This window comes from Mobula birostris, chromosome 1 (genome assembly GCF_030028105.1).
Source record: "Mobula birostris isolate sMobBir1 chromosome 1, sMobBir1.hap1, whole genome shotgun sequence".
Taxonomy (NCBI): domain Eukaryota; kingdom Metazoa; phylum Chordata; class Chondrichthyes; order Myliobatiformes; family Myliobatidae; genus Mobula; species Mobula birostris.
In genome coordinates, this window is record NC_092370.1 from 146,190,719 (window position 1) to 146,211,532 (window position 20,814).

A 20,814-nucleotide genomic window follows, 5' to 3' on the forward strand; every position below is an offset into this window, starting at 1 on the left:
TTTTTTGTCTTGATGTGTAGAGGCATGAGGCAACTTTCAAGCTACTCATAATCATGTGGGAAGTTAACCTAAGGTGTTTCCATTAGGTTTGCAGTAAGTACTTTCGTGTAAAATTGAAATGTATACTATTAGTATTGTCAAAGCATTGTAAGCACTGAGATAATAACTTTTTTGTCTTTAGGTGTAGAGGCATGAAACAACTTTGAAACTACTCATAATCATGTGGGAAGTTAACCTAAGGTGTTTCCATTAGGTTTGCAGTAAGTGCTTTGGTGTAAAATTGAAATGTATACTATTAGTTTTGTCAAAGCATTGTATGCACTGTGATAACAACTTTTCTAGCTTGATGCTTAAAGGCAGGAAACAACTTACAAACCACACAGGATCATGTGGGAAGTTAACCAAAGGTGTGTTCATTAGGTTTGCAGTCAGGACTTTTGAGTACAATTGAAATGTATACTACTTTTATGTGAAATCATTGTAAGCACTGAGATAACAACTTTCTTGTCTTGATGTGGAAAGGCAGGAAACAACTTACAAACCACACAGAATCATGTGGGAAGTTAACTTAAAATGTTTCCATCAGGTTTGCACTCTGCACTTTGGTTGAAAATTGACATGTATAGCACTTTAATGTCAGAACATTGTATGCCCTTGGATAACAACATTTTTGTCTTGATGTGTAAAGGCAGGAAACAACTCTCAAACCACACAGAATCATGTGGGAACTTAACGAAAGGTGTTTTCATTAGGTTTGCAGTCAGGACTTTTGAGCACAATTGAAATGTATACTACTTTTATGTGAAATCATTGTAAGCACTGAGATAACAACTTGTTTGTCTTGATGTGTAAAGGCAGGAAACAACTTACAAACCACACAGAATCATGTGGGAAGTTAACTTAAACTGTTTCCATCAGGTTTGCACTCTGCACTTTGGTTGAAAATTGACATGTATAGCACTTTTATGTCAGAACATTGTATACCCTAAGATAACAACTTTTTTGTCTTGATGTGTAGAGGCATGAGGCAACTTTCAAGCTACTCATAATCATGTGGGAAGTTAACCTAAGGTGTTTCCATTAGGTTTGTAGTAAGTGCTTTGGTGTAAAATTGAAATGTATACTATTAGTATTGACAAAGCATTGTATGCACTGTGATAACAAGTATTTTATCTTGATGTGTAAAGGCAGGAAACACCTTACAAACCACACAGAATGATGTGGGAAGTTAACCAAAGGTGTTTTCATTAGGTTTGCAGTGAGGACTTTTGACTACAATTGAAATGTATACTACTTTTATGTGAAAGCATTGTAAGCACTGAGATAACAACTTTTTTGTCTTTATGTGTAGAGGCATGAAACAACTTTGAAACTACTCATAATCATCTGGTAAGTTAACCTAAGGTGTTTCCATTAGGTTTGCTGTAAGTGCTTTGGTGTAAAATTGAAATGTATACTATTAGTATTTTCAAAGCATTGTATGCACTGTGATAACAACTTTTCTGTCTTGATGTGTAAAGGCAGGAAACAACTTACAAACCACACAGAATCATGTGGGAAGTTAACCAAAGGTGTTTTCATTAGGTTTGCAGTCAGGACTTTTGAGTACAATTGAAATGTATACTACTTTTATGTGAAGTCATTGTAAGCACTGAGATAACAACTTTTTTGTCTTGATGTGTAAAGGCAGGAAACAACTTACAAACCACACAGAATCATGTGGGAAGTTAACTTACACTGTTTCCATCAGGTTTGCACTCTGCACTTTGGTTGAAAATTGACATGTATAGCGCTTTAATGTCAGAACATTGTATGCCCTAAGATAACAACTTTTTTGTCTTGATGTGTAGAGGCATGAGGCAACTCTCAAGCTACTCATAATCATGTGGGAAGTTAACCTAAGGTGTTTCCATTAGGTTTGCAGTAAGTACTTTCGTGTAAAATTGAAATGTATACTATTAGTATTGTCAAAGCATTGTATGCACTGTGATAAGAACATTTTTGTCTTGATGTGTAAAGGCAGGAAACAACTTTCAAACCACACAGAATCATGTGGGAAGTTAACTTAAAATGTTTCCATCAGGTTTGCACTCTGCACTTTACTGGAATATTGAAATGTATACTACTTTAATGTCAGTAAATTGTATGCACTGAGAAATCCACTTTTTTGTCTTTATGTCCAGACCCATGAAACAACTTACAGGCATCTAAGAATCATGTGGGAAGTTAACCTAAGGCGTTTCCATTAGGTTTGCAATAAGTACTTTCGTGTAAAATTGAAATGTATACTATTAGTATTGTGAAAGCATTGTATGCACTGTGATAACAACTTTTTTAGCTTGATGCTTAAAGGCAGGAAACAACTTAGAAACCACACAGAATCATGTGGGAAGTTAAGTAAAGGTGTTTTCATTAGGTTTGCAGTCAGGACTTTTGAGTACAATTGAAATGTATACTACTTTTATGTGAAAGCATTGTAAGCACTGAATAACAACTTTTTTCTCTTTATGTGTAGAGGTACGAATCAACTTTGAAACTACTCATAATCATCTGGGAGGTTAACCAAAGGTGTTTCCATTAGGGTTGCAGTAAGTGCTTTGGTGTAAAATTGAAATGTATACTAGTAGTATTGTCAAAGCATTGTATGCACTGTGATAACAACTTTTTTGTCTTGATGTGTAAAGGCAGGAAACAACTTACAAACCACACAGAATCATGTGGGAAGTTAACTTAAAATGTTTCCATCAGGTTTGCACTCTGCACGTTGGTTGAAAATTTATATGTATAGCACTTTAATGTCAGAACATTGTATGTCCTATGATAACAACTTTTTTGTCTTGATGTGTAGAGGCATGAGGCAACTTTCAAGCTACACATAATCATGTGGGAAGTTAACCTAAGGTGTTTCCATTAGGTTTGCAGTAAGTGCTTTGGTGTAAAATTGAAATGTATAGTATCAGTATTGTGAAAGCATTGTATGCACTGTCATAACAACTTTTTTGTCTTGATGTGTAAAGGCAGGAAACAACTTTCAAACCACACAGAATCATGTGGGAAGTTAACTTAAAATGTTTCCATCAGGTTTGCACTCTGCACTTTGGTTGAAAATTTATATGTCAGAACATTGTATGCCCTAAGATAAGAACTTTTTTGTCTTGATGTGTACAGGCATGAGGCAACTTTCAAGCTACTCATAATCATGTGGGAAGTTAACTTAAAATGTTTCCATCAGGTTTGCACTCTGCACTTTTGTTGAAAATTGACATGTATAGCACTTTAATGTCAGAACATTGTATGCCCTATGATAACAACTTTTTTGTCTTGATGTGTAGAGGCATGAGGCAACTTTCAAGCTACACATAATCATCTGGGAAGTTAACCTAAGGTGTTTCCATTAGGTTTGCAGTAAGTGCTTTGGTGTAAAATTGAAATGTATAGTATTAGTATTGTGAAAGCATTGTATGCACTGTCATAACAACTTTTTTGTCTTGATGTGTAAAGGCAGGAAACAACTTTCAAACCACACAGAATCATGTGGGAAGTTAACTTAAAATGTTTCCATCAGGTTAGCACTCTGCACTTTACTGGAATATTGAAATGTATACTACTTTAATGTTAGTACATTGTATGCACTGAGAAATCCACTTTTTTGTCTTTATGTGCAGACCCATGAAACAACTTTCAGGCATCTAAGAATCATGTGGGAAGTTAACCTAAGCTGTTTTCATCAGGTTTGCAGTAAGTCCTTTGGTGTAAAATTGAAATGTATGCTATCAGTATTGTCAAAGCATTGTATGCACTGTGATAACAACTTTTTTGTCTTGATGTGTAAAGGCAGGAAAGAACTTACAAACCACACAGAATCATGTGGGAAGTTAACCAAAGGTGTTTTCATTAGGTTTGCAGTCAGGAATTTTGAGTACAATTGAAATGTATACTACTTTTATGTGAACGCATTGTAAGCACTGAGTTATCAGCTTTTTTGTCTTTATGTGTAGAGGCACGAAACAACTTTGAAACTACTCATAATCATGTGGGAAGTTAACCTAAGGTGTTTGCATTAGATTTGCAGTAAGTGCTTTGGTGTAAAATTGAAATGTATGCTATCAGTATTGTCAAAGCATTGTATGCACAGTGATAATAACTTGTTTGTCTTGATGCGTAGAGGCATGAAACAACTTTCAAGTTACTCATAATCATGTGGGAAGTTAACCAAAGGTGTTTTCATTAGGTTTGCAGTCAGGACTTTTGAGTACAATTGAAATGTATACTAATTTTATGTGAAAGCATTGTAAGCACTGAGATAACAACTTTTTTGTCTTTATGAGTAGAGGCACGAAACAACTTTGAAACTACTCATAATCATGTGGGAAGTTAACATAAGGTGTTTCCATTAGGTTTGCAGTAAGTGCTTTGGTGTAAAATTGAAATGTATACTATTAGTATTGACAAAGCATTGTATGCACTGTGATAACAACTTTTTTGTCTTGATGTGTAAAGGCAGGAAACAACTTACAAACCACACAGAATGATGTGGGAAGTTAACCAAAGGTGTTTTCATTAGGTTTGCAGTCAGGACTTTTGAGTACAATTGAAATCTATTCTACTTTTATGTGAAATCATTGTAAGCACTGAGATAACAACTTGTTTGTCTTGATGTGTAAAGGCAGTAAACAACTTACAAACCACACAGAATCATGTGGGAAGTTAACTTAAAATGTTTCCATCAGGTTTGCACTCTGCACTTTGGTTGAAAATTTATATGTCAGAACATTGTATGCCCTAAGATAACAACTTTTTTGTCTTGATGTGTACAGGCATGAGGCAACTTTCAAGCTACTCATAATCATGTGGGAAGTTAACTTAAAATGTTTCCATCAGGTTTGCACTCTGCACTTTGGTTGAAAATTGACATGTATAGCACTTTAATGTCAGAACATTGTATGCCCTATGATAACAACTTTTTTGTCTTGATGTGTAGAGGCATGAGGCAACTTTCAAGCTACACATAATCATGTGGGAAGTTAACCTAAGGTGTTTCCATTAGGTTTGCAGTAAGTGCTTTGGTGTAAAATTGAAATGTATAGTATTAGTATTGTCAAAGCATTGTATGCACTGTCATAACAACTTTTTTGTCTTGATGTGTAAAGGCAGGAAACAACTTTCAAACCACACAGAATCATGTGGGAAGTTAACTTAAAATGTTTTCATCAGGTTCGCACTCTGCACTTTAATGGAATATTAAATGTATACTACTTTAATGTTAGTACATTGTATGCAGTGAGAAATCCACTTTTTTGTCTTTATGTGCAGACGCATGAAACAACTTTCAGGCATCTAAGAATCATGTGGGAAGTTAACCTAAGGTGTTTTCATCAGGTTTGCAGTAAGTACTTTGGTGTAAAATTGAAATGTATGCTATCAGTATTGTCAAAGCATTGTATGCACAGTGATAACAACTTTTTTGTCTTGATGTGTAAAGGCAGGAAACAACTTACAAACCACACAGAATCATGTGAGAAGTTAAGCAAAGGTGTTTTCATTAGGTTTGCAGTCAGGAATTTTGAGTACAATTGAAATGTATACTACTTTTATGTGAAAGCATTGTAAGCACTGAGTTATCAGCTTTTTTGTCTTTATGTGTAGAGGCACGAAACAACTTTGAAGCAACTCATAATCATGTGGGAATTTAACCTAAGGTGTTTCCATTAGGTTTGCAGTAAGTGCTTTGGTGTAAAATTGAAATGTATACTATTAGTATAGTCAAAGCATTGTATGCATTGTGATAACAACTTGTTTGTCTTGATGCGTAGAGGCATGACACAAGTTACAAGCTGCTCAGAAACATGTGGGAAGTTAACCAAAGGTGTTTTCATTAGGTTTGCAGTCAGGACTTTTGAGTACAATTGAAATGTATACTACTTTTATGTGAAAGCATTGTATGCACTGAGATAAAAACTTTTTTATCTTTATGTGTAGAGGCACGAAACAACTTACAAACCACACAGAATCATGTGGGAAGTTAACTCAAAATGTTTCCATCAGGTTTGTACTCTGCACTTTATTGGAATATTAAATGTATACTACTTTAATGTTAGTACATTGTATGCAGTGAGAAATCCACTTTTTTGTCTTTATGTGCAGACCCATGAAACAACTTTCAGGCATCTAAGAATCATGTGGGAAGTTAACCTAAGGTGTTTTCATCAGGTTTGCAGTAAGTACTTTGGTGTAAAATTGAAATGTATGCTATCAGTATTGTCAAAGCATTGTATGCACTGTGATAACAACTTTTTTGTCTTGATGTGTAAAGGCAGGAAACAACTTACAAACCACACAGAATCATGTGAGAAGTTAAGCAAAGGTGTTTTCATTAGGTTTGCAGTCAGGACTTTTGAGTACAATTGAAATGTATACTACTTTTATGTGAAAGCATTGTAAGCACTGAGTTATCAGCTTTTTTGTCTTTATGTGTAGAGGCACGAAACAACTTTGAAGCAACTCATAATCATGTGGGAATTTAACCTAAGGTGTTTCCATTAGGTTTGCAGTAAGTGCTTTGGTGTAAAATTGAAATGTATACTATTAGTATAGTCAAAGCATTGTATGCATTGTGATAACAACTTGTTTGTCTTGATGCGTAGAGGCATGACACAAGTTACAAGCTGCTCAGAAACATGTGGGAAGTTAACCAAAGGTGTTTTCATTAGGTTTGCAGTCAGGACTTTTGAGTACAATTGAAATGTATACTACTTTTATGTGAAAGCATTGTATGCACTGAGATAAAAACTTTTTTATCTTTATGTGTAGAGGCACGAAACAACTTACAAACCACACAGAATCATGTGGGAAGTTAACTCAAAATGTTTCCATCAGGTTTGTACTCTGCACTTTACTGGAATATTGAAATGTATACTACTTTAATGTCAGTACATTGTATGCACTGAGAAATCCACTTTTTTGTCTTTATGTGCAGACCCATGAAACAACTTTCAGGCATCTAAGAATCATGTGGGAAGTTAACCTAAGGTGTTTCCATTAGGTTTGCAGTAAGTGTTTTGGTGTAAAATTGAAATGTATGCTATCAGTATTGTCAAAGCATTGCATGCACTGTGATGATAACTTGTTTGTCTTGATGCGTAGAGGCATGAAACAACTTTCAAGCTACTCATAATCATGTGGGAAGTTAACCAAAGGTGTTTGCATTAGGTTTGCAGTCAGGACTTTTGAGTACAATTGACATGTATACTACTTTTAAGAGAAAGCATTGTAAGCACTGAGATAACAACTTTTTTGTCATTATGTGTAGAGGCACGAAACAACTTTGAAACTACTCATAATCATGTGGGAAGTTAACCTAAGGTGTTTCCATTAGGTTTGCAGTAAGTGCTTTGGTGTAAATTTGAAATGTATACTATTAGCATTGTCAAAGCATTGTATGCACTGTGATAACCACTTTTTTGTCTTGATGCTTAAAGGCAGGAAACAACTTACAAACCACACAGAATCATGTGGGAAGTTGAGCAACGGTGTTTTCATTAGGTTTGCAGTCAGGACTTTTGAGTACAATTGAAATGTATACTACTTTTATGTGAAAGCATTGTAAGCACTGAGATAACAAGTTTTTTGTCTTTATGTGTAGAGGCACGAAACAACTTTGAAACCACTCATAATCATGTGGGAAGTTAACCTAAGGTGTTTCCATTAGGTTTGCAGTAAGTGCTTTGGTGTAAAATTGAAATGTATACTATTAGTATTGACAAAGCATTGTATGCACTGTGATAACAACTTTTTTGTCTTGATGTGTAAAGGCAGGAAACAACTTACAAACCACACAGAATGATGTGGGAAGTTAACCAAAGGTGTTTTCATTAGGTTTGCAGTCAGGACTTTTGAGTACAATTGAAATCTATTCTACTTTTATGTGAAACCATTGTAAGCACTGAGATAACAACTTGTTTGTCTTGATGTGTAAAGGCAGGAAACAACTTACAAACCACACAGAATCATGTGGGAAGTTAACTTAAAATGTTTCCATCAGGTTTGCACTCTGCACTTTGGTTGAAAATTTATATGTCAGAACATTGTATGCCCTAAGATAACAACTTTTTTGTCTTGATGTGTAGAGGCATGAGGCAACGTTCAAGCTACTCATAATCATGTGGGAAGTTAACTTAAAATGTTTCCATCAGGTTTGCACTCTGCACTTTGGTTGAAAATTGACATGTATAGCACTTTAATGTCAGAACATTGTATGCCCTATGATAACAACTTTTTTGTCTTGATGTGTAGAGGCATGAGGCAACTTTCAAGCTACACATAATCATGTGGGAAGTTAACCTAAGGTGTTTCCATTAGGTTTGCAGTAAGTACTTCCGTGTAAAATTCAAATGTATACTATTAGTATTGTCAAAGCATTGTATGCACTGTGATAACAACTTTTTTGTCTTGATGTGTAAAGGCAGGAAACAACTTTCAAACCACACAGAATCATGTGGGAAGTTAACTTAAAATCTTTCCATCAGGTTTGCACTCTGCACTTTACTGGAATATTGAAATGTATACTACTTTAATGTCAGTACATTGTATGCTCTGAGAAATCCACTTTTTTGTCTTTATGTGCAGACCCATGAAACAACTTTCAGGCATCTAAGAATCATGTGGGAAGTTAACCTAAGGTGTTTCCATTAGGTTTGCAGTAAGTGCTTTGGTGTAAAATTGAAATGTATGCTATCAGTATTGTCAGAGCATTGTATGCACTGTGATAACAACTTTTTTGTCTTGATGTGTAAAGGCAGGAAACAACTTACAAACCACACAGAATCATGTGGTGAAGTTAACCAAAGGTGTTTTCATTAGGTTTGCAGTCAGGACTTTTGAGTACAATTGACATGTATACTACTTTTATTTTAAAGCATTGTAAGCACTGAGATAATAACTTTTTTGTCTTTATGTGTAGAGGCACGAAACAACTTTGAAACTACTCATAATCATTTGGGAAGTTAACCTAAGGTGCTTCCATTAGGTTTGCAGTAAGTGCTTTGGTGTAAATTTGAAATGAATACTATTAGCATTGTCAAAGCATTGTATGCACTGTGATAACCACTTTTTTGTCTTGATGCTTAAAGGCAGGAAACAACTTACAAACCACACAGAATCATGTGGGAAGTTATCTTAAAATGTTTCCATCAGGTTTGCACTCTGCACTTTGGTTGAAAATTTATATGTCAGAACATTGTATACCCTAAGATAACAACTTTTTTGTCTTGATGTGTAGAGGCATGAGGCAACTTTGAAGCTACTCATAATCATGTGGGAAGTTAACTTAAAATGTTTCCATCAGGTTTGCACTCTGCACTTTGGTTGAAAATTGACATGTATAGCACTTTAATTTCAGAACATTGTATGCCCTAAGATAACAACTTTTTTGTCTTGATGTGTAGAGGCATGAGGCAACTTTGAAGCTACACAGAATCATGTGGGAAGTTAACTTACAATGTTTCCATCAGGTTTGCACTCTGCACTTTACTGGAATATTGAAATGTATACTACTTTAATGTTAGTACATTGTATGCACTGAGAAATCCACTTTTTTGTCTTTATGTGCAGACACATGAAACAACTTTCAGGCATCTAAGAATCATGTGGGAAGTTAACCTAAGGTGTTTTCATCAGGTTTGCAGTAAGTACTTTGGTGTAAAATTGAAATGTATGCTATCAGTATTGTCAAAGCATTGTATGCACTGTGATAACAACTTTTTTGTCTTGATGTGCAAAGGCAGGAAACAACTTACAAACCACACAGAATCATGTGGTGAAGTTAACCAAAGGTGTTTTCATTAGGTTTGCAGTCAGGACTTTTGAGTACAATTGACATGTATACTACTTTTATGTGAAAGCATTGTAAGCACTGAGATAACAACTTTTTTGTCTTTATGTGTAGAGGCACGAAACAACTTTGAAGCTACTCATAATCATGTGGGAAGTTAACCTAAGGTGTTTCCATTAGGTTTGCAGTGAGTGCTTTGGTGTAAAATTGAAATTTATACTATTAGTATTGTCAAAGCATTGTATGCACTGTGCTAACAACTTTTTTGTCTTGATGTGTAAAGGCAGGAAACAACTGACAAACCACACAGACTCTTGTGGGAAGTTAACCAAAGGTGTTTTCATTAGGTTTGCAGTCAGGACTTTGGAGTACAATTGAAATGTATTCTACTTTTATGTGAAATCATTGTAAGCACTGAGATAACAACTTGTTTGTCTTGATGTGTAAAGGCAGGAAACAACTTACAAACCACACAGAATCATGTGGGAAGTTATCTTAAAATGTTTCCATCAGGTTTGCAGTCTGCACTTTGGTTGAAAATTTATATGTCAGAACATTGTATGCCCTAAGATAACAACTTTTTTGTCTTGATGTGTAGAGGCATGAGGCAACTTTCAAGCTGCACAGAATCATGTGGGAAGATAACATAAAATGTTTCCATCAGGTTTGCACTCTGCACTTTGGTTGAAAATTGACATGTATAGCACTTTAATTTCAGAACATTGTATACCCTAAGATAACAACTTTTTTGTCTTGATGTGTAGAGGCATGAGGCAACTTCCAAGCTACTCAGAATCATGTGGGAAGTTAACTTAAAATGTTTCCATCAGGTTTGCACTCTGCACTTTACTGGAATATTGAAATGTATACTACTATACTGTCAGTACATTGTATGCACTGAGAAATCCACTTTTTTGTCTTTATGTGCAGACCCATGAAACAACTTTCAGGCATCTAAGAATCATGTGGGAGGTTAACCTAAGGTGTTTCCATCAGGTTTGCAGTAAGTACTTTGGTGTAAAATTGAAATGTATGCTATCAGTATTGTCAAAGCATTGTATGCACTGTGATAACAACTTTTTTCTCTGGATGTGTAAAGGCAGGAAACACCTTACAAACCACACAGAATCATGTGGGAAGTTAAGCAAAGGTGTTTTCATTAGGTTTGCAGTCAGGACTTTTGAGTAGAATTGAAATGTATACTACTTTTATGTGAAAGCATTGTAAGCACTGAGATAACAACTTTTTTGTCTTTATGTGTAGAGGTACGAAACAACTTTGAAACTACTCATAATCATGTGGGAATTTAACCTAAGGTGTTTCCATTAGGTTTGCAGTAAGTGCTTTGGTGTAAAATTGAAATGTATACTATTAGTATTGTCAAAGAATTGTATGCACTGTGATATCAACTTTTTTGTCTTGATGTATAAAGGCAGGAAACAACTGACAAACCACACAGAATCATGTGGGAAGTTAACCAAAGGTGTTTTCATTAGGTTTGCAGTCAGGACTTTTGAGTACAATTGAAATGTATACTACTTTTATGTGAAATCATTGTAAGCACTGAGATAATAACTTGTTTGTCTTGATGTGTAAAGGCAGGAAACAACTTACAAACCACACAGAATCATGTGGGAAGTTAACTTAAAATGTTTCCATCAGGTTTGCACTCTGCACTTTACTGGAATATTGAAATGTATACTACTTTAATGTCAGTACCTTGTATGCACTGAGAAATCCACTTTTTTGTCTTTATGTGCAGACCCATGAAACAACTTTCAGGCATCTAAGAATCATGTGGGAAGTTAACCTGAGGTGTTTCCATTAGGTTTGCAGTAAGTGCTTTGGTGTAAAATTGAAATGTATGCTATCAGTATTGTCAAAGCATTGTATGCACTATGATAATAACTTGTTTGTCTTGAAGCGTAGAGGCATGAAACAACTTTCAAGTTACTCATAATCATGTGGGAAGTTACCCAAAGGTATTTTCATTAGGTTTGCAGTCAGGACTTTTGAGTACAATTGAAATGTATTCCACTTTTATGTGAAAGCATTGTAAGCACTGAGATAACAACTTTTTTGTCTTCATGTGTAGAGGCACGAAACAACTTTGAAACTACTCATAATCATGTGGGAAGTTAACCTAAGGTGTTACCATTAGGTTTGCAGTAAGTGCTTTGGTGTAAAATTGACATGTATACTATTAGTATTTTCAAAGCATTGTATGCTCTGTGATAACAACTTTTTTGTCTTGATGTGTAAAGGCAGGAAACAACTTACAAACCACACAGAATCATGTGGGAAGTTAACTTAAAATGTTTCCATCAGGTTTGCACTCTGCACTTTACTGGAATATTGAAAGGTATACTACTTTAATGTCAGTACATTGTATGCACTGAGAAATCCACTTTTTTGTCTTTATGTGCAGACCGATGAAACAACTTTCAGGCATCTAAGAATCATGTGGGAAGTTAACCTAAGGTGTTTCCATCAGGTTTGCAGTAAGTGCTTTGGTGTAAAATTGAAATGTATACTATTAGTATTGTCAAAGCATTGTATGCACTGTGATATGAACTTTTTTGTCTGGATGTGTAAAGGCAGGAAACAACTTACAAACCACACAGAATCATGTGGGCAGTTAAGCATAGGTGTTTTCATTAGGTTTGCAGTCAGGACGTTTGAGTACAATTGAAATGTATACTACTTTTATGTGAAAGCAGTGTAAGCACTGAGATAACAACTTTTTTGTCTTGATGTGTAGAGGCATGAGGCAACTTCCAAGCTACTCATAATCATGTGGGAAGTTAACCTAAGGTGTTTCCATTACGTTTGCAGTAAGTACTTTCGTGTAAAATTGAAATGTATACTATTAGTATTGTCAAAGCATTGTATGCACTGTGATAACAACTTTTTTGTCTTGATGTGTAAAGGTAGGAAACAACTTTGAAACCACACAGAATCATGTGGGAAGTTAACTTAAAATGTTTCCATCAGGTTTGCACTCTGCACTTTACTGGAATATTGAAATGTATACTACTTTAATGTCAGTAAACTGTATGCACTGAGAAATCCACTTTTTTGTCTTTATGTGCATACCCATGAAACAACTTTCAGGCATCTAAGAATCATGTGGGAAGTTTACCTGAGGTGTTTCCATCAGGTTTGCAGTAAGTACTTTGGTGTAAAATTGAAATGTATGCTATCAGTATTGTCAAAGCATTGTATGCAGTGTGATAATAACTTGTTTGTCTTGATGCGTAGAGGCATGAAACAACTTTGAAGCTACTCATAATCATATGGGAAGTTAACCAAAGGTGTTTTCATTAGGATTGCAGTCAGAACTTTTGAGTACAATTGAAATGTATACTACTTTTATGTGAAAGCATTGTAAGCACTGAGATAACAGCTTTTTTGTCTTTATGTGTAGTGGTACGAAACAACTTTGAAACTACTCATAATCATGTGGGAAGTTAACCTAAGGTGTTTCCATTAGGTTTGCAGTAAGTGCTTTGGTGTAAAATTGAAATGCATACTATTATTATTGTCAAAGCATTGTATGCACTGTGATATGAACTTTTTTGTCTTGATGTGTAAAGGCAGGAAACAACTGACAAACCACACAGAATCATGTGGGAAGTTAACCAAAGGTGTTTTCATTAGGTTTGCAGTCAGGACTTTTGAGTACAATTGAAATGTGTACTACTTTTATCTGAAATCATTGTAAGCACTAAGATATCAACTTGTTTGTCTTGATGTGTAAAGGCAGGAAACAACTTACAAACCACACAGAATCATGTGGGAAGTTAACCTAAGGTGTTTCCATCAGGTTTGCAATAAGAACTTTGGTGTAAAGTTGAAACGTATGCTATCAGTATTGCTAAAGCATTGTATGCACTGTAATGACAACTTTTTTGTCTTGATGTGTAAAGGCAGGAAACAACTTACAAACCACACAGAATCATGTGGGAAGTTAAGCAAAGGTGTTTTCATTAGGTTTGCAGTCAGGACGTTTGAGTACAATTGAAATGTATACTACTTTTATGTGAAAGCTTTGTAAGCACTGAGATAACAACTTTTTTGTCTTTATGTGTAGAGGTACGAAACAACTTTGAAACTACTCATAATCATGTGGGAAGTTAACCTATGGTGTTTCCATTAGGTTTGCAGTAAGTGCTTTGGTGTAAAATTGAAATGTGTACTATGAGTATTGTCAAAGCATTGTATGCACTGGGAAAGCAACTTTTTTGTCTTGATGCTTAAAGTCAAGAAACAACTTACAAACCACACAGGATCATGTGGGAAGTTAACCAAAGGTGTTTTCATTAGGTTTGCAGTCAGGACTTTTGAGTACAATTGAAATGTGTACTACTTTTATGTGTAAGCATTGTAAGCACTGAGATAACAACTTTTTTGTCTTTATGTGTAGAGGCACGAAACAGATTTGAAACTACTCATAATCATGTGGGAAGTTAACCTAAGGTGTTTCCATTAGGTTTGCAGTAAGTGCTTTGGTGTAAAATTGAAATGTATACTATTAGTGTTGTCAAAGCATTGTAAGCACTGAGATAACAACTTTTTTCTCTGGATGTGTAAAGGCAGGAAACACCTTACAAACCACACAGAATCATGTGGGAAGTTAATCAAAGGTGTTTTCATTAGGTTTGCAGTCAGGACTTTTGAGTAGAATTGAAATGTATACTACTTTTATGTGAAAGCATTGTAAGCACTGAGATAACAACTTTTTTGTCTTTATGTGTAGAGGTACGAAACAACTTTGAAACTACTCATAATCATGTGGGAATTTAACCTAAGGTGTTTCCATTAGGTTTGCAGTAAGTGCTTTGGTGTAAAATTGAAATGTATACTATTAGTATTGTCAAAGAATTGTATGCACTGTGATATCAACTTTTTTGTCTTGATGTGTAAAGGCAGGAAACAACTGACAAACCACACAGAATCATGTGGGAAGTTAACCAAAGGTGTTTTCATTAGGTTTGCAGTCAGGACTTTTGAGTACAATTGAAATGTATACTACTTTTATGTGAAATCATTGTAAGCACTGAGATAATAACTTGTTTGTCTTGATGTGTAAAGGCAGGAAACAACTTACAAACCACACAGAATCATGTGGGAAGTTAACTTAAAATGTTTCCATCAGGTTTGCACTCTGCACTTTACTGGAATATTGAAATGTATACTACTTTAATGTCAGTACCTTGTATGCACTGAGAAATCCACTTTTTTGTCTTTATGTGCAGACCCATGAAACAACTTTCAGGCATCTAAGAATCATGTGGGAAGTTAACCTGAGGTGTTTCCATTAGGTTTGCAGTTAGTGCTTTGGTGTAAAATTGAAATGTATGCTATCAGTATTGTCAAAGCATTGTATGCACTATGATAATAACTTGTTTGTCTTGAAGCGTAGAGGCATGAAACAACTTTCAAGTTACTCATAATCATGTGGGAAGTTACCCAAAGGTATTTTCACTAGGTTTGCAGTCAGGACTTTTGAGTACAATTGAAATGTATTCCACTTTTATGTGAAAGCATTGTAAGCACTGAGATAACAACTTTTTTGTCTTCATGTGTAGAGGCACGAAACAACTTTGAAACTACTCATAATCATGTGGGAAGTTAACCTAAGGTGTTACCATTAGGTTTGCAGTAAGTGCTTTGGTGTAAAATTGACATGTATACTATTAGTATTTTCAAAGCATTGTATGCTCTGTGATAACAACTTTTTTGTCTTGATGTGTAAAGGCAGGAAACAACTTACAAACCACACAGAATCATGTGGGAAGTTAACTTAAAATGTTTCCATCAGGTTTGCACTCTGCACTTTACTGGAATATTGAAAGGTATACTACTTTAATGTCAGTACATTGTATGCACTGAGAAATCCACTTTTTTGTCTTTATGTGCAGACCCATGAAACAACTTTCAGGCATCTAAGAATCATGTGGGAAGTTAACCTAAGGTGTTTCCATCAGGTTTGCAGTAAGTGCTTTGGTGTAAAATTGAAATGTATACTATTAGTATTGTCAAAGCATTGTATGCACTGTCATAACAACTTTTTTGTCTTGATGTGTAGAGGCATGAGACAACTTCCAAGCTACTCATAATCATGTGGGAAGTTAACCTAAGGTGTTTCCATTACGTTTGCAGTAAGTACTTTCGTGTAAAATTGAAATGTATACTATTAGTATTGTCAAAGCATTGTATGCACTGTGATAACAACGTTTTTTGTCTTGATGTGTAAAGGCAGGAAACAACTTTGAAACCACACAGAATCATGTGGGAAGTTAACTTAAAATGTTTCCATCAGGTTGGCACTCTGCACTTTACTGGAATATTGAAATGTATACTACTTTAATGTCAGTATATTGTATGCACTGAGAAATCCACTTTTTTGCCTTTATGTGCAGACCCATGAAACAACTTTCAGGCATCTAAGAATCATGTGGGAAGTTAACCTAAGGTGTTTCCATCAGGTTTGCAGTAAGTACTTTGGTGTAAAATTGAAATGTATGCTATCAGTATTGTCAAAGCATTGTATGCACTGTGATAACAACTTTTTTGTCTGGATGTGTAAAGGCAGGAAACAACTTACAAACCACACAGAATCATGTGGGCAGTTAAGCATAGGTGTTTTCATTAGGTTTGCAGTCAGGACGTTTGAGTACAATTGAAATGTATACTACTTTTATGTGAAAGCAGTGTAAGCACTGAGATAACAACTTTTTTGTCTTGATGTGTAGAGGCATGAGGCAACTTCCAAGCTACTCATAATCATGTGGGAAGTTAATCTAAGGTGTTTCCATTACGTTTGCAGTAAGTACTTTCGTGTAAAATTGAAATGTATACTATTAGTATTGTCAAAGCATTGTATGCACTGTGATAACAACTTTTTTGTCTTGATGTGTAAAGGTAGGAAACAACTTTGAAACCACACAGAATCATGTGGGAAGTTAACTTAAAATGTTTCCATCAGGTTTGCACTCTGCACTTTACTGGAATATTGAAATGTATACTACTTTAATGTCAGTAAACTGTATGCACTGAGAAATCCACTTTTTTGTCTTTATGTGCATACCCATGAAACAACTTTCAGGCATCTAAGAATCATGTGGGAAGTTTACCTGAGGTGTTTCCATCAGGTTTGCAGTAAGTACTTTGGTGTAAAATTGAAATGTATGCTATCAGTATTGTCAAAGCATTGTATGCAGTGTGATAATAACTTGTTTGTCTTGATGCGTAGAGGCATGAAACAACTTTGAAGCTACTCATAATCATATGGGAAGTTAACCAAAGGTGTTTTCATTAGGATTGCAGTCAGAACTTTTGAGTACAATTGAAATGTATACTACTTTTATGTGAAAGCATTGTAAGCACTGAGATAACAGCTTTTTTGTCTTTATGTGTAGTGGTACGAAACAACTTTGAAACTACTCATAATCATGTGGGAAGTTAACCTAAGGTGTTTCCATTAGGTTTGCAGTAAGTGCTTTGGTGTAAAATTGAAATGTATACTATTATTATTGTCAAAGCATTGTATGCACTGTGATATGAACTTTTTTGTCTTGATGTGTAAAGGCAGGAAACAACTGACAAACCACACAGAATCATGTGGGAAGTTAACCAAAGGTGTTTTCATTAGGTTTGCAGTCAGGACTTTTGAGTACAATTGAAATGTGTACTACTTTTATCTGAAATCATTGTAAGCACTAAGATATCAACTTGTTTGTCTTGATGTGTAAAGGCAGGAAACAACTTACAAACCACACAGAATCATGTGGGAAGTTAACCTAAGGTGTTTCCATCAGGTTTGCAATAAGAACTTTGGTGTAAAGTTGAAACGTATGCTATCAGTATTGCCCAAGCATTGTATGCACTGTAATGACAACTTCTTTGTCTTGATGTGTAAAGGCAGGAAACAACTTACAAACCACACAGAATCATGTGGGAAGTTAAGCAAAGGTGTTTTCATTAGGTTTGCAGTCAGGACTTTTGAGTACAATTGAAATGTATACTACTTTTATGTGAAAGCTTTGTAAGCACTGAGATAACAACTTTTTTGTCTTTATGTGTAGAGGTACGAAACAACTTTGAAACTACTCAAAATCATGTGGGAAGTTAACCTATGGTGTTTCCATTAGGTTTGCAGTAAGTGCTTTGGTGTAAAATTGAAATGTGTACAATGAGTATTGTCAAAGCATTGTATGCACTGGGAAAGCAACTTTTTTGTCTTGATGCTTAAAGTCAAGAAACAACTTACAAACCACACAGGATCATGTGGGAAGTTAACCAAAGGTGTTTTCATTAGGTTTGCAGTCAGGACTTTTGAGTACAATTGAAATGTGTACTACTTTTATGTGTAAGCATTGTAAGCACTGAGATAACAACTTTTTTGTCTTTATGTGTAGAGGCACGAAACAGATTTGAAACTACTCATAATCATGTGGGAAGTTAACCTAAGGTGTTTCCATTAGTTTTGCAGTAAGTGCTTTGGTGTAAAATTGAAATGTATACTATTAGTGTTGTCAAAGCATTGTAAGCACTGAGATAACAACTTTTTTGTCTTGATGTGTAAAGGCAGGAAACAACTTACAAACCACACAGAATCATGTGGGAAGTTAACTTAAAATGTTTCCATCAGGTTTGCACTCTGCACTTTCCTGGAATATTGAAATGTATACTACTTTAATGTCAGTACTTTGTATGCACTGAGAAATCCACTTTTTTGTCTTTATGTGCCGACCCATGGAACAACTTTCAGGCATCTAAGAATCATGTGGGAAGTTAACCTAAGGTGTTTCCATTAGGTTTGCAGTAAGTGCTTTGGTGTAAAATTGAAATGTATGCTATCTGTATTGTCAAAGCATTGTATGCACTGTGATAATCACTTATTTGTCTTGATGCGTAGAGGCATGAAACAACTTTCAAGCTACTCATAAATATGTGGGAAGTTAACCAAAGGTGTTTTCATTAGGTTTGCAGTCAGGACTTTTGAGTACAATTGAAATGTATACTACTTTTATGTGAAAGCATTGTAAGCACTGAGATAACAACTTTTTTGTCTTTATGTGTAGAGGTATGAAACAACTTTGAAACTACATAATCATGTGGGAAGTTAACGTAAGGTGTTTCCATTAGGTTTGCAGTAAGTGCTTTGGTGTAAAATTGAAATGTATACTATTAGTATTGTCAAAGCATTGTATGCACTGTGATAACAACTTTTTTGTCTTGATGTGTAAAGGCAGGAAACAACTGACAAAACACACAGAATCATGTGGGAAGTTAACCAAAGGTGTTTTCATTGGTTTGCAGTCAGGACTTTTGAGTGCAATTGAAATGTATACTACTTTTATGTGAAATCATTGTAAGCACTGAGATAACAACTTGTTTGTCTTGATGTGTAAAGGCAGGAAACAACTTACAAACCATAAAGAATCATGTGGGAAGTTAACTTAAAATGTTTCCATCAGGTTTACACTCTGCACTTTACTGGAATATTGAAATGTATACTACTTTAATGTCAGTACATTGTATGCACTGAGAAATCCACTTTTTTGTCTTTATATGCCTACCCATGAAACAACTTTCAGGCATCTAAGAATCATGTGGGAAGTTAACCTAAGGTGTTTCCATTAGGTTTGCGGTAAGTGCTTTGGTGTAAAATTGAAATGTATGCTATCTGTATTGTCAAAGCATTGTATGCACTGTGATAATAACTTATTTGTCTTGATGCGTAGAGGCATGAAACAACTTTCAAGCTACTCATAATTATGTGGGAAGTTAACCAAAGGTGTTTTCATTAGGTTTGCAGTCAGGACTCTTGAGTACAATTGAAATGTATACTACTTTTATGTGAAATCATTGTAAGCAGTGAGATAACAACTTTTTTGTCTTGATGTGTAAAGGCAGGAAACAACTTTCAACCTACTCAGAATCATGTGGGAAGTTAACTTAAAATGTTTCCATCAGGTTTGCACTCTGCACTTTGTTTGAAAATTGACATGTATAGCACTTTAATGTTAGAACCTTGTACGCCCTAAGATAACAACTTTTTTGTCTTGATATGTAGAGGCATGAGGCAACTTTCAAGCTACTCATAATCATGTGGGAAGTTAACCTAAGGTGTTTCCATTAGGTTTGCAGTAAGTACTTTGGTGTAAAATTGAAATGTGTACTATTAGTATTGTCAAAGCATTATATGCACTGTGATAACAACTCTTTTGTCTTGATGTGTAAAGACAGGAAACAACTTTCAAACCGTACAGAATCATGTGGGAAGTTAGCCAAAGGTGTTTTCATTAGGTTTGCAGTCAGGACTTTTGAGTACAATTGAAATGTATACTACTTTTATGTGAAAGCATTGTAAGCACTGAGATATCAACTTTTTTGTCTTTATGCGTAGAGGCACGAAACAACTTTGAAGCTACTAATAATCATGTGGGAAGTTAACCTAAGGTGTTTCCATTAGGTTTGCAGTAAGTGCTTTGGTGTAAAATTGAAATGTATGCTATCAGTATTGTCAAAGCATTCTATGCAGTGTGATAATAACTTGTTTGTCTTGATGCGTAGAGGCATGAAAGAACTTTCAAGCTGCTCATAATCATGTGGGAAGTTAACCAAAGGTGTTTTCATTAGGTTAGCAGTCAGGACTTTTGAGTACAATTGAAATGTATACTACTTTTATGTGAAAGCATTGTAAGCACTGAGATAACAACTTTTTTGTCTTTATGTGTAGATGCACGAAACAACTTTGAAACTACTCATAATCATGTGGGAAGTTAACCTAAGGTGTTTCCATTAGGTTTGCAGTAAGTGCTTTGGTGTAAAATTGAAATGTATACTATTAGTATTGTCAAAGCATTGTATGCACTGTGATAACAACTTTTTTGTCTTGATGTGTAGAGGCATGAGGCAACTTTCAAGCTACTCATAATCATGTGGGAAGTTAACCTAAGGTGTTTCCATCAGGT